General features: G+C 55.0%; 1 pseudogene; it reads left to right on the forward strand.

Annotated features, from left to right (window-relative positions):
• The first annotated feature begins 5,227 nt into the window (after positions 1-5,227).
• Positions 5,228-12,348, forward strand: part of LOC119102498 (nuclear hormone receptor FTZ-F1-like) — a 42,955-nt pseudogene continuing 35,834 nt past the window's right edge.

Below are 12,348 nucleotides of genomic sequence, written 5' to 3' on the forward strand. Positions count from 1 at the left end.
AAATCGATGGTGACCCGATACCGCCGGCCTACTTGCGGCCGCGCGAGTACGATGCGAGCGGGCGGTCCCGGGGGTCGGGCACGCGCGCTCGGCTCTCGCTCCGGCACGCTACCGGCGCACCCCCCCCCCCCCCTCCCCCTCCCCTCCGGAGCTGTGTCGGGCGCCCGGCGCTGACCTAGTTACCGGGCGCGGAGGCGGTGTGGCCTCGGGAGCTGTGACCCGGCCGCTGTGCGAGCCGGGCACCGGGGACGTGCGAGCCGCAGCGTCAGCATGACTGCTGGCTGTCATGTCTGGCTGCGTACAGGCGCGCAAGTTGTGGAGAACAGGTCGCATGAGGGGCAGTGCGAGGAGTTTGTGCTGCAATCCGAAGTGCTGTGATTCCGATCGCTCCGATCGTACTTTGACGACACGATTTCACAATTCAGATCAAAGGCGGATCGGGCACTGCAACTGTGCCCTAACACCAGTGGCGGCGCCATGAAATTTTAGTTGGGGAGGGGGGGGGGGGGAGGGGGAATAGGCGGCCTCCGCTACAAAATGGGGCATCCTTACAGAGGCGCCTACTGGGCAGTGTTGTGTTCAAGGGGCAGGGGCACCGAGGGCATGTACCCTCGTACTACGTTGTTACATGTATTGCATTCAAGCAAATGAATGTCGGCAACTAAAAAATCCAGAATAAAGCCTTCTGAATGTCCAGCAAAGGGTCTCACTCTCCTAAAACAGGATCTCCTAAAACAGGTCAGGGTCCAGAAGTGAGCTTCCTGACGCATGGAGGGCCTTCTAACGCATGGAGGGCTCCCTGACGCATGGAAGGCCTCCTAACGCATAGAGGGCCTCCTGGCGCATGGAAGGCCTCCTAACGTATGGAAGGCTTTCTGACGCATGGAAGGCCTCCTAACGCATGGAAGGTTTCCTGACGCATGGAAAGCCTCCAAGCGCATGGAAGGCTTCTAACGCATAGAGTGCCCGCTGACGCATACACGGCTCCTAACCCATAGAGGTGTGTGCCGAAGGTCTCCTGAGCCAAGATAAGAGGCCTCCTCAACATAGCATTGGGCTGCTTACCTAAAGCATGGGCTTCTTTGCTCATTAAGGTGGCTTCGTGGTCCAGAAAACGGACCTCTTGGTGTAGAACAAAATTCTGAGCCCGATCTATTCCTTTTGAACTCAGTTATGGGATTCCTTTGATCCTAATTTTGGTAATTGACGGGTAGCTACATTAACTTTCATTTGGGAAAAACGAGCCTCCAAAAAATTGAGGGGCAAAGCCACGCTCATGCCCCTCCCTGTCGGTAGGCAAGGGGCCTAGCACCACCCTGCGTCCGAAGCCAAATGAACGGTGTAGCTCTAACGAGCCGCCACCCGATCGTGACCCGTCCAGTCACCAGCGGTGGTGCCAGTCCAGTCAGCGGTGGACGCACAAGTCCAGGCAGTGGTGGACGCATCAGTCGTCAGCAGTGGACGCACCAGTCGTCAGCGGTGGACGCACCAGTCACCAACGGTGGACGCACCAGTTCAGTCAGCGGTGGACGCACCAATCGTCAACGGCGGACGCACCCGTCGTCAACGGTGGACGCACCAGTCGTCAACGGCGGACGCACCAGTCGTCAACAGTGGACGCACAAGTCGTCAACGGTGGACGCACCAGTCGTCAGCGATGGACGCACCAGTCGTCAGCAGTGGACGCACCAGTCGTCATCATGACTGGCGTCCCTCGGTCGCGCCCGCGCCAGACCGCTGAATCTGGCGGCGGCCGACACCCACGCGGACGGAACCTTTGACCTTGAACTAGGTGAGTCATCTGTCCCGCCTGCGCAGGCGGAACTCCACCGCCCGGAGCGGGGCCCGGGATCGGTGCTCCCACCGCCTGCGCGGGCGGAACTCCACCGCCCGAAGCGGGGCCCGGGACCGGAGCTCCCAGCGCCGCCGGCTCGGCTTCGACTCACGCCGCGTGGGAGGGGGGAGTCACGGCGGTCATCAGAACACTGGCGGGCTGAGGAGCGACCGCGGCAGCAGATGTTGTGACGTCATATGAATGCTGACGTCACGGGGCCCCGGAATTCGTCCGATGGATGGCCGGGAATATCTTCCACGAACGCCTATCTGCTTGACGACGGATACCGGTATACGCCGGAGCGGACACCGGAATCTGCGTTGGTATGCAGGCAAATTACGCGTCCTTGAACACACTCAAAGACGTGTAAGAGTTCACCAATGCTGGTCCCGATGAGGATACGTCAGAAAAGCCTGCACGTCCAAAGCAGCATCAAGAAATTGTGCGGGGCCAGCCAGCGATACGCTCAGCAATCGCCCGAATGCGCCTAATCGTGATGTAGTCTCCAACGGCACGCGAAACGTCTTGATGGCATTTCCCCTGACCTTCACCGAGGACTGTCATGTGTCCTCCACCGGCGACCACACATCATCTGGGCGATCCATAGGACCTGTTTCAGCGGACCGCGCAGCATTCAGGGTTCAGTCGCAAACTGGACAGCTTAAAGGTCTTCTGTCACGTCAATATAATCACATCCAAAGCTTCAAAAGTGAGTTAGTCTTCGCCCCAAACAGTGGTTGATAGGGCACCGCACGCCGACAGTATTGGGCAGTGCACTCCGCCAGTAACAGGGCAGCACACTCCCGCAGTGCTGGTGGCATCAGTTAGCTGAGCTGGTAATCTGACGATCCGAAAGCCCAAGACTTATCTTTTGAATGACAATGTTGCAACACCTGTGGCGCATCTGGCCGGCATCAATGCAGGTGAACGAAGGACCCGCGTGTTGTCAGGTGCAACTGCACTCAGCTCATTTTGTCGCCCCCACGGATATTCTGAACCGTACCCTCTTTATTCGCAGTGGCAATTATGGTGCTGGGTTCCGTCGTGGTTGAGAGCGCTCAAGGCTATTAGCTTCAAGGAAATGGTGGCAATCGAACACAGGGTCAATGTCAAACCTAGCAGGAGTCGGTTAGATGGGCAGCTGCAGCTGAGTTGTACACGCGCGCTTTTCTGAGCATCATGTGGTGTTGGCGAGTGGCGCTCGTATTGTATTGGCCCTAGCGAATGGCGCTCGTGTTGTTTTGGCCTTCGCGAGTGGCGCTCGTGTTGTGTTGGCCCTAGCGAATGGCGCTCGTGCTGTGTTGGCCCCCGCGAATGACGCTCGTGTTGTGTTTGCCCTCGCGAATGGCGCTCGTGTTGTGTTGACCCTCGCGAATGGCGTTTGTATTGTGTTGGCTCTTGCGAATGGCGCTCGCTCGTGAGCCAGTCACTTGCACATTACCACGGGGGCTGGCTGGGTCAGTGCTACTCTCAAAGTTTGTTCAAATACAACACTAGGTTTACGGCGTACACCGGAATTCAGGACTTCGAAGCCCGTGGACCCTCCACTGCTTTGGGAGGCGCTGGAAATGAAGCTCGTACCACTCGCAACCTCTTGCTGGCACGCGCTCTTGGTGGAAATGCAGTGTGACTGTGTGCTTCAGGAGATGGATGTGGTAAGTTCTGCATATGCGATCGGCCCGAGCATTTCGGACAGTACTGGACGGACATTTTGGAAAGCCAAACTTTCGCCACCAAATTACGCCGCTGACCAGGAACTTTACGACCGGATGGTGGGGTGAGAGCTCTCGTAACAACCACAGCTTAACGTAGGCTTTCATCTCAGAAATCCACTGAATCTGAAAAGATCCGGACAATTGGCTAACAAATACATCTCAGAGGTTGACAGATAACACGTCTAAATATTTCCAGCATTGCAGATATAAATGTGTATGTAAGGTGCTTTGCTATGAAACCGGCCATTCCATCAAGGGCTCTCATGTCTTGCACACATCGTCTTTGTCGTGTAAGAGTTGCCCATAAGTGTGTGCTTATGGTGACTTGCTGCACGCCTTGAGCTGCCTCACCGGGCTTCGTGTTCATGAACCATAAATACTCAGGCTTTGGGAAGGCTTTGGGATTATTTTGGGCCTGCTTTTGAACATCTTCAGAATCAAAACGTGCTCAAACATACATCTTCCCAGGTTACGTTATGAAAACGACCCAGGAAAGAAGCCCACCGCCTGCATGCACAACAGCCTCCGGCATATCCGACTGGTACCGAGGTGCCGACAGAAGTGGCAGGGTTCCCGCGCGGGGCCGGTGCAAGAGGTGAGCAACAGAAAGTGTTAGTGATCTGGTGGAGAGGCGCTTTAGTGGCCTAGTAGGATTGAGCGAGAACATTTGCGGCCAGATGATTTGTGCTCCCTTAGGAGCCAGAAGCGCGCCACCTCCTGCGCACACTCGCCCTCGAACGGAACCCTGGGTGTTTTGCTTCTACGCCACCAGCAAGAGCGGTGTGCCTAAGAGAAACTAAATAAACATTAGGTAAACTAGAAAAGGGCGAAAGGAGAAAAATGAAGAGTGCACAAGTCTGCGTAAATAGAAGTCATGTACAAAATGCCAAAGCATAACACAACATTCTGCGAGGACAAGGCAAGGACAAAAAGGAAACCATCATAGGACAATATGTTCTCAGCAACACCCAGGACGACAAGGAAAATATGATACAAATACAAAACAAAGACGGCAAGACCAGAAGTCAACATGAATAAAATCTGAACTATGAATTTCAAATGACAACAAAACAATGGATGAATGCAAAGCACGATAAAAGGCAGAATGGGAAAGTCGAGGTCCCGTTAGTTGGGGCTTGGCCAGACAAAGATCACCTAACGTATGACACGTTCATTTTCGTGCTCCGCCATTCCACTCCACTCCACTCTGCCATCTATTTTCCGCGCAATAAAGCGACTGAAAAATTCCCATAAGCAACTGAGATGCAAACTAGCTAATTAACTGACACGTCATATCCAAACCACCGTGGCTGCAAGGTGACCTATGCAAAGCACCGCTTCCCGTGGGCCGCCCGCCGTGCGTGCCGGCTGAGCGTGGCTGGGCCCCTGCGTGCGCGCGGCCGGCCCGCCCGCGCCGCTACCATGCCGGCGCGTGTTCCAGGAACGGGTTTGACTCCCGACGGCGGCGGCGGCGGCGTAGTGCCGACGTGCCGGGCACGTCAGCGCGACCGTGACGCGTCGCACGGTCACGGCGAATCTTCGCCGGCTTCCTGCGCCGCGGGCGGCGAGGCGGGAATTTCCGCCAGCGCCGGCGGCGGTGGCGGCGGCGGCGAGCACCTGCCTCGGCCGCCGAGCTCGCGCGAGCTGCGGCCGCCGCGGACTGCGCCGCGGCCCGACGCCCGAGCCGGTCGCGCCGCCCCAGAGGCGCCGTCAGACGTCCGTGCCGCGTGTGATCGTCTGCGCGCGCGACCGTGAGCGTCAGTGAAATGTCCGCGTGCGACGTTCGAGCCGCCAGCGACGCTCTGCGACCAGGTGATTGTCGGCGGCCGTGGTTCTGAGGTGACCCGAGTTGGTGATGTGTCTGATAGCTGCTGCCCATACATGACGCCCATACATGACGCCCATATATGACGCCCATATATGACGCCCATACTTGTGCCACGAGGCGGCGTGGATAACATGCCATCACGGACATCAAGTGCCTTCGGGGGCGTGGATTCAGCCATAGTTTTACTGAAGGATTGAGACCAATTATTGATAGTACGAATGGGTGGTTCTTCGGACTTTCGTCCTTGTCCAGTGTGCTATTATTTTCTCTGTGTGTACACACATCCGGTGTGTTAATGTAGTGAGGATGCGTCGGTGTACGTCTCAAGCATCATACGAGGCCCGAGCAACTATTCCGCTCGTTAAGTCGGCCGTTCATTCGGACTAAGATGAATGAGAACAAAAGTGTACGCATCGCAAATATGACAGATTGCAGAAAGGTGGGTGGGCACATTTATTTCCGCCCACGCAGTTGCACTAAAATATGATCAAATGGAAAGACAATATCTCAGTTAGAGTCAGGCATGCCAGACAGCCATATCACAATTCGCGCAGTGGCGTAGTTTGCCATGAACTTTGACTGAACACAGGCGAAAGTGAAATCTGAGAGAGAAATCCCTGGCATTTCGCCTAAGCAAACCGCCTGAAAAAGTTAATGAAGATAGATAGGATCGCTGACTGGTGAGTCTCCATCCCGACCTTGAAACTCATCGTGGTTCGCAGGGCCACGTCATTGTTAGCTGTTTATCCTTATCTCTAGCTACCAATAACGATGTACTTCTGCGCGAGGCCACCAAAGACTTTGGATCGTATTATGGATACTTGATAATCCAATTATATAATCTCAGAATGCCTATCAGAATCTTTTGGCGGCGTTGTTTTCAAGTGAACGGGCCTATCTGCCCGCTACACCTTATGCGGTGTGTTGATCGTTTTGCAGCGGTTCTCTGCAGAGATTGCATGTCGAGCAGTTTGATTCTTTCTGCTGTTTTGTTGTTCACGCTGCACGAACCGTTTTGCTGGCAACTGGATTGGGAGCCGGGCCCCTCCAGGGGGCGAGTGGTTTGTTGTTGATGGCCAGCGCAGCACGAGGCGATTGCATCAACCATTGTTTAATGGCCTGACTCAAGAATTTGGTAAGATTAATCCAAAACATATTCGCATACACGTTTGTCTCTTAGTCTGCTATGTATATATATATATATATATATATATATATATATATATATATATAGATAGAGAGAGAGAGAGAGAGAGAGAGAGAGAGAGAGAGAGAGAGAGAGAGAGAGAGAGAGAGAGAGAGAGATATATATATATATATATATATATATATATATATATATACGTATGTATGTATACACATATATATATATATATATATATATATATATATACGTATGTATGTATACACACATATATATATATATATATATATATATATATATATATATATATATATATATATATATATTTATACAGTGAAACGGAAGCCGTGGTCCGCGAGGTCTGGACTCAATAATTTCGGTTAGGTGGCTTACAATGCATCAAGACTATGAACATTGTGTTCTTTTAGCATAGGAATAAACATAAGATGCACCTTGCTGACCAACTACTACGCGGTTTCAGAAAAATGCGCTTGCAATCCGGCGAGAGAGTGAATTTTAAGATAAGATACTCACCTATATTTGGGCCCATGGAGCCCCATGGGTGCCATGTAATTTTTCGACGAATATATATATATATATATATATATATATATATATATATATATATATCTCTCTCTCTCTCTCTCTCTCTCTCTCTCTCTTTCTCTCTCTCTGTCTCTCTCTCTCTCTCCCTCTCTGTCTCTCTCTCTCTCTCTCTCTCCTCTCTCTCTCTCTCTCTCTTCCTTCTTTTGTCTTGGTGAGGCATTTAAAGGCATGACATTTCAACATGGTCAGAGCAAGAACCCGAAAACTTAACGGATTTCTGTTTTACCCAACCAATCATCCAGGTTCATTACATCCAAGGAGTCACAAAAGCATGACTCCTCCTGTGCTTCTATTGACGCAGGCTGAGCAGCAACCGGCAAAAGCCGGCGGCGCCGTGTGACGCACGGTTCGCCGAAGCGGGCCCAACTCACCGGGTCTCCGCCCCGGCGCGGCCGGCGGCCGGCGGCGGCGGCGGCCTGTCAGACCGGTTCCGCGCCGAGCGCGCGCGCCGCCGCCGCGCCGGCCAATCAGCGCCGTCCGCCGCCGCCGCCGCGTTCAAACGGCCGCCGGGCACGGGTCGGGCGCCGCCGCCGGCTGCTGACTCGTGCGTGCGCCCGAGGTGACAGGCCGTTCGTGGCACGGGGTGGACCGTCTTTGTCCTGCCCGCGGGCGTACATTCACCCTGCGAGGCTTCCCGGTCCGCGCGAGTTCCGTCGCCTTGGAGCAGGCCCACAATCCTCAGGCGAGCAGAACCCACGTGGGTGCGCCTTTGGGGGACATGCAATAGTGAGAACGCCATGGAACGTTTTCCGTCTATTTGGCATCGCAGCTACAACAAACGATGATGCCCGCTAGCACGTCCTCTTACTCAATGACTCTGGTGAAGGGCAACGGACGAGGAAGGAAAACATTGAGGAGTGCATTCCATGTGCCGAATATTAAAGCTGTTACACGCTGCTAATATGATGTGCGCTGCCACGCCTCGACAAACGGCAGCTCCGCTCTCGAAACACGCATTCCAGGTTGCATTCCACGCATTCCAGCCAAACTTATGGCTTCTGTGAGAAATTTAATATAAGGATTAACTATGGCACACGTAGTGATGTCCAGCAGAAGTCCAGCAAGTGGTCACTTTGCTTCGCAAGCGATGTCCAGCAAAAGTTGTCCAGTGGTTGATCTGCGATGCGTCCTACCCTGACGCATGGGCTCTGTTGTTTCTCCCTAAAGGCATTTGATGCGTTTGATTCTATCCACTATTATAAGTTCTTTTAATGGTTTCGCCTCCCAGCGCCATCTCTATTTTTGTGTTCTCTTTACTACGCCTGCAAACAAAAATTGGGGAAAACCTTCTTGCTCCGTCAACGAGTATCCACCTGCCTTACTTTCTCATACATTTCTCCGTTGCAAGACAGACTACTGCTGTAGTACCGATCCATCGGACCCCGACCCGCTCTGCCACCGCCTGCCACCGCCACGTTCCTGTCCCCAGTCCTACCTTGCCGCCGCCTCTCTCGCTCCTGTCCCCAGTCCTACCCTGCCACCGCCCCGCTCCTGTTCCCAATCCTACCCCGCCACCGCCCCGCTCCTGTCCCCAGTCCTACCCCGCCACCGCCCCGCTCCTGTCCCCAGTCCTACCCTGCCGCCCCGCCTCTCTCGCTGCTGTCCCAGTCCTACCCCGCCCCGCTCCTGTCCCCAGTCCTACCCTGCCACCGGCCCGCTCCTGTCCCCAGTCCTACCCTGCCACCGCCCCGCTCCTGTCCCCAGTCCTACCCTGCCGCCGCCCCTCTCCTGTCCCCAGTCCTACCCTACCACCGCCCCGCTCCTGTCCCCAGTCCTACCCTGCCACCGCCCGCTCCTGTCCCCGGTCCCGCCTTGTCCCTCTCTCTGACCGCCTTGACCCGTCTTGTCCGCTGACTGGCCGTTGCCCTGTGGGTCGACACTGTGCGTGCCGGCGGGAGCGTTGACCGGCGCCCTGCGTGCCGCCCGTCCGTCGGGAGCGGCTCCATTGATCGGGCGCGCGCCTCTCCGTCCGGCCGGCCGTTCGCCCCGCCGGAGAAAGGCGCAACACCGGCCGACTTTCCTATTTATTTTGGGAGGCGGCGGCCGTCTCCGGTGACCCGAGCCCGGTTGTTGTGCGTGCGGCGCCTGGGAGCGGCGCCGGCCGCGAATCAACCCGTGTCGGCCTCCCTTTCACCGGCAGGACGCGCCGATGGCCACCGGACACCTGTCCTGCCCCCGCGGACCGCCGCCGGCGCTCGCGCCACGCAGCACAGCCTCGCTGCGAATCGGTACGGCTCCGTGTGAGAGCTCCCGCCGGGGAGTGCGATGCCCGAGATGTTTACACGTGGTCTGGTCGCGTGTAGCGATGCTCATGTGGATGCCGTCGCCAGCACATTCAGAGGCGTTGTGACCATTCAGGTTATGCATATAATCGCACGCAGCTCAGCAAGCAATATCAAACATCATTCGCTTGGAGGCGAAACAACACGGTATTCCGTTACTCCCACTCGAAACCTTACCCGTTCGCACGAGCGGGGGTTTATGGGGTACGGGCAGCTTTCCCCGCCGACTCTGGCGACATCCAGCATTAGCCCAATTACATTCTCCGGAAAAAGACGGTGAGGAGCCGGTTGTCACTCCCTATCTCCGTGGCATCGGCCCAACCCCACAGCTCCTTCGGTGCTACTGGTCATTCGCTCTACGTCGGAGCCACGCTTCCGTATGTGCAGCCACGCAGTACCAGTCGGTCTTAAGCCCGAACTTTCAGTGGCGAGCATCGCCTGCGACCCCACGGGCACGACCTGCCCGCAACACCGCGCGGTCGGTCTCCGGGCGGCCAGCGCGCGTCCAGCAGAGGACCGGTTCGTGGGGCGACATGAGACCCGCCGGAAAATTCGGGCGGCTCGGAGCCGTGCGATGGCGAAACGTGCCCGGTGTCCAGCGGCGGAGGCTCGGCGCGCGCTGCCATCGTCCACCGCCCGGACGGGTTTGGCCGGAGAGAGACGGACCGACCGGACCTCCGCGGGGCTATGATAGCGGCTGCCGTCCCGGTCTGTGCCGGCTCCGACGCGCCGACGGAGTGGTCTGCTGCGAGCTGAACCGCAGAAGAAGCTTTGATAAATAAGTTGGACGGGTTACGTGAGCGCTATTGTAATACGGCTAAGCTTATTGCAAAACCGGACTCTAGTCTGGGAAATCCTTCGATATCACCTACCAGGTATTCAAAGAAGGGAGAGAAGGGGATCGAAGAGCTGGGAGGCTGCGACACCTCCTCGCAGCTGTACAGAAGTCAGCACCCTAGCGCTGGACATGCCCAATGGCTAATGCATTGACAGATGCGACGGTCCAGCGATGTGATAAGTGCTGCCGCCTCGGGGCCGCCCGCGGCTGGCACCCAGCAGCCTCGGTCTGCAACACGATACAGATCACGGCGTCACGGCGTCACGGCGTCACGGCCGCCGTCACGGCGCAGTGACGGTCGTTCGCAGAGTCGGCAACCCCCCCCCCCCCCGCCCCGCCGCGCGAAAACCAGCTCGGCCGCGGAAGGCGGGGCTCGGCGTCCTGTGCTGGCGCTCAGTCTCTTCAGCAGGGACTGAAGGGGACCCGTGGCGAGCCGTCAGCGGCCAGCACACGGCCGGCCAGGGCTCGCTGTTGATTTGGGTCCCGGTCGCCAGTTTCGGAAAGAGGAGTGAGAGAGGCTGGCTGTCCTGTTTCTCGATGTTCTGGAGAGACTGAGTGTCCTGCTCCCGATGTTCTGGATAGGCTCGCTGTCCTGTCTCACTGTTCTGGAGAGGCTGACTGTCCTGTCTCCCGCTGTTCTGGGGAGACTGGCTTTCCAGTCTCCCTGCAACGCCGGCAATCAAGCGAAGTTGAAAGTCTGGGCACTGAAGTCGGCATAGCAACGAAGTCTCCAACCTCTGAATGCCACTCACGCTGTGCACCACCCTGGGAATCCTCGGAACCCCAAGGCGCACAAGAGTTTCACCGTTCAACGAGCTACGAAACGTGCCGACAGAAAGGCACGCGGAAAGAACACGCGCTGACTTCAAGTGAAACTTCGGCGACACCACCGGTCTAACTTCCGCAGTGGTTCTGCAGAGAATGACTATCCAATCCAGTTCAAGATCCGTCCGGGTCGAAAAATTATTTGCCGCTTCATCCTGAACAGACGGAGGAAATCACCCGGCCGCGGTGTTGCCAGGGACACCCGTGGAAGGAAATCAAGACCACAGCCGTGACTGATATGACTAACGCGGCTTAACGGGAGGCCTAACGGTGCCACGCCAGGATGTGACGAAACTAGCACGCGTTGAGAAACATTTGTAACCCGAAGCATGAGCTCCTCCACGGACAGAAACGGTCATGACCTAAAAAAAAAACGGTTGGATTATCTCAGCCAGAACTTTCGGTTTGCAGTCGAAATATCTACTATCTCGGTTTGCAGCCGAAATATTTACCATCGTTAAGTTAGCAGATGTTTCGACGGCCGGCTTACACACTCGAGAGTTTCCTGCACATATAGCCGTCAAGATAAGCAGCGTGAAGCTGTTAAAGGGACCGTTCCACATTTGTGTGTGGTTTTAAATTGAAATCACTATTTTGACGATCATTCGGCGCAGTTGGCTGCCCTGCCACTCTTAAGACCTAAACTCCTCTAGTTTTTGAACTACACGCCAGCGAAAATATGCAGGCTGTTTCTGGAGACTATTTCAAGATCTTCCAGGCATCCATGACGTCATAAGAACGTCATTTAATTTTGGTCTTTTCATTGGCCATGGGCGATGAAGCCCAATAATAACATAATCGTGAAGTCGTTTATATGTGGTGTTTTTGAGCACGATTTCGAAACATAACGGTCGACAATTGGTTTTTAATAAATGTTGCAAGGTATTATGACGTGATCATACAATGACGTATTGAGGATTGTATTTACCAAACAGAGGAATTGTGATATCCAGAGCAGCCTTTTCCACATGAAAGCATTTCAATGGTTATAAGTAAGTTTATTTCATAAAATCTCAGGCTTGCCTCAATATCTTAAAATGTGGAATACTCCTTTAAAGAAGGCCCCATGAGCGGCACCTGTAGATGGCCAAACCCAGCAAAAACAACAACAACAAAACGGCATCTCCTGCAAATTTTTCCGCTTTACACTCAAGCTCCAAGACGCATTGCATTCTCTTTTACTTAGCGTAAAAAAGAATGGCATTTGTATATGCACTGCCTCATGAGACTCAGTTTGTCTACAGCAGTGCAACATTACCAACATATTCCGCACATC

This window comes from Pollicipes pollicipes, unplaced genomic scaffold (genome assembly GCF_011947565.3).
Source record: "Pollicipes pollicipes isolate AB1234 unplaced genomic scaffold, Ppol_2.1 Scaffold_5724;HRSCAF=6776_pilon_pilon_pilon, whole genome shotgun sequence".
Lineage (NCBI taxonomy): Eukaryota > Metazoa > Arthropoda > Thecostraca > Pollicipedomorpha > Pollicipedidae > Pollicipes > Pollicipes pollicipes.